At 40.0% G+C, this 2942-nt stretch overlaps 1 long non-coding RNA gene across 1 annotated transcript; it reads left to right on the top strand.

The window, feature by feature from the left end:
* Positions 1 to 972: 972 nt before the first annotated feature.
* On the top strand, positions 973 to 2103 carry LOC124305716 (uncharacterized). Its single transcript, XR_006908425.1, has 3 exons — positions 973 to 1028; positions 1122 to 1392; positions 1723 to 2103. It is a non-coding gene; the product is annotated as an uncharacterized LOC124305716 (long non-coding RNA).
* The last annotated feature ends 839 nt before the right edge of the window (positions 2104 to 2942 follow it).

Raw genomic sequence — 2942 nt, 5'->3', positions numbered from 1 at the left:
CTGTATATTGAAAAGCTGCAGCGTGAAGAATCCCGCAATCGTGAACAGGTAATGGAAGTTCATCCGGTTTTTCACAAATCATTACCCTACAATAGATACGTCACGTATATATTATATATTATATACATATGTATATACACGTAAGTTTATGTGTGCGTATATATATATATGTATATATGTATATGTCTGTAAACATGAATTATACGCAATAGCAATTTTATTAGAAAATATATTAATTGGGAGAAATGTTTGGAGCTGACCTCGAACGATCGTTCTGTAGGTACATTCCATGATGTATCTATATAATACGGTTCGTTGTACCATACCTCTGCAGTGTTGAAATAGGGTTTTTCGATACAAGTGTCGGACTCTATTTTTTGTAACACCCGTAATAGAAGTGCAAGCATCGAAAAATTCTTTTAAACACTATTGCATGAAAACTGCACTGTGTGAAGTTTTCTCGCACTAGCGTTTAAATGGTACCTTATGCAACGAGTGACGAAAACCAGGGAATGGTAACGAGTCTGCGCGCGAGTACGAGCCGGAGACAAGTGCGGAGCTTGGAAGCGCTGCTCTCTCGGTTTACTTCGAGTGCGCATGTGTAGCGGTGCGCAGTGCTTTATATGATTCGGACTACACAACAGCGCTGCAAACGGCTATTTTAAGCATGTGTTATAGGCATCGAAAATCGAGTTTTCGACGCATGTGTGATAAAGAAACTTTTTCAGTGCCTGTAGACGTTACGTTAAATAGAACGTTCGATGTAGGTATTGCAAAAAAAAAAAATTGCCATCGGTCAGAGTCCAGGTTTAGTAGATATATAACAGTAACGAATTGTACTATAGGAAATTACACGATCGATGCAGCCTCCCTATAATATAAGCTGGAAAAATGGAAATGGAACTAGAAGAAAAATATTCTTATGCTTTTCACGCTCAACGAAAAATGCCAGGAGTTTAAAATACATAAAAATGAAGTACATACCTATGACCACGTAAAATAATATCGACAACAGGGACGACGATAAGGTTGCATTTATAGCTGCATCATATAATCGTTCTTCTTTTTCAACATGCACGCTGCAAGAAAAGGAGTGTCTAAATTTTGTGTCATGCCGTCAGGGATCTGACAGAGGCCACAACGATTTATGACCGGTCTTTCATCTCGACGCTGGAGCGGCATAAGGTGGATGTTCTAATAATAGAACAAACGTTGGCTTAATTTTTTGGGTCAAGCTTTTGCGAGGAACGCCGCGAAGAAGGGGTTCGGGGGTGTCACGAGCTTGACAGCAATGCAGGACCCTGCCGTCTGTGCGAAGGCGTGATCAAGGAACGAGCTGCCGATGTGGATCTGAGAGGATGGGAGGAGGACCGTAAACGCCGAGTAATGTAGGTCAGTAAATGTGGTTATCACTTTCACCTTGGAGCGTCATCGCGTTACGGTAAAACATTTTTAGGCCCTGCATAAGCCTCGGCTGTTATATTATACCTAAGTGTAAGGTAATGCAATGTGCATAGAATGCGAAATTCGTGTGGCTGCTCAAAGTGTGGTGGAAAAAAATTTCGCCCCCGCGTTGACGGGAAATTTTTTTTTTTCAAATCATTTGATCATGCTCGTAATGAAAACTTTCAATGCCAATGTCTCGGCCGTGATGAACGTGTTTAGTGATATATTATGAGAGTTTTGTTTGACGTGTAAACCGGTATATACCTGTCATTGCAGGGTGACTGGTTTTGGCAACGTAAAAAATTCCATTCGAGAAGTTTTTTTTCAACTTCGTTACTGTCCTTGGTGGTTATGTTCGAAGACGAAGCTGTGGACAAGGAGAAGAAACACCTCGTCTGCACGATTAACGGTTAACCGTGACAGTTAAGCCTAGCGTAAAGAGAAAATTGGATTGTCGAATGATGGAATGGAAATAATTATGCGCGAAGAAAGTTGCGGCAAGTAATTTAAGATAGAAAATTAGGTAAGACTAGGTCAAAGCGTTACACCTAATACCTTCTTTATAACAGTTGTTCAAGAGAAAGTTTGACAGCCTCGATTACCTTGTGGTAATCCTCCACTTGCTTCAATTCCCACGTCTTGTAAATAAAACAACGATACGAAAGAGAGGGGAAAATAAATAAATAAAACAATAGAGTGAAAAGGAGTGAAAGAAAAAAACATCCCTTCCTCTTTACCGTAGTAATAAATGGGGAAAAGTAACGCTTCGATTTACGAACGCACATCGGAACGCCTTTGAGTATGCTTTTGCTTGTTAGAGATAAAATTATTACTGTTGCAAAATAGACTGCAAGTCGAGCAATTACAATTAGTTTATAGGCAGAACTGCAGTCAGAATTATGGACTAGACCGCGATGCGGATGGTGCCGTTAGATTTTCACTCCGCAACGCTGTGCAGGCTAACTAAAACAGGTAGGTATATAACTGTATACGCCTGGAATCTTGTTATACCTATTTATGTACGTCTACAAGACTCCATTACATATATACCCAACGGTTGATCACATATTTTTGCAGAAAATCTTTTTGTAACGTTTGGCATCTGGATTTACGAGGTTGCCCTAGTCGATTTCGACGTTGGCGTATATGTCCCCAAATATCGATCTCCGCGTATCTCAAACGCGAAAAGGTGCTTAACAGCCGCATTCTACGCTATTCTGAACAAAAACACTCCCATACTTATTCATTTGACGCAGAAATAAAGCAATGGCATGAATTCTACGATTTTACTACTACGATTCCGTAGAATCCGTGCCATTTCTTCGTTTTTTCGTTAAATGAAAATGCATTGTAGTGTTTTTGTTCACAATAGCGTGCAGAATGCGATTGTTACGCACCTTGTCGCGTTTGAGATACGTGAACTTCCATATTTAGAAATATATAGGTACGTCAAAGTCTGAATCGCACGAGGTCCGTTTTTTCATCTTCGAAGAAAT

The sequence above is a fragment of the Neodiprion virginianus genome, chromosome 5 (assembly GCF_021901495.1).
Source record: "Neodiprion virginianus isolate iyNeoVirg1 chromosome 5, iyNeoVirg1.1, whole genome shotgun sequence".
Classification (NCBI taxonomy): Eukaryota; Metazoa; Arthropoda; class Insecta; order Hymenoptera; family Diprionidae; genus Neodiprion; species Neodiprion virginianus.
Note: the sequence above shows the minus strand (reverse complement) of the source record. Positions and strands in the feature narration are given on the sequence as shown.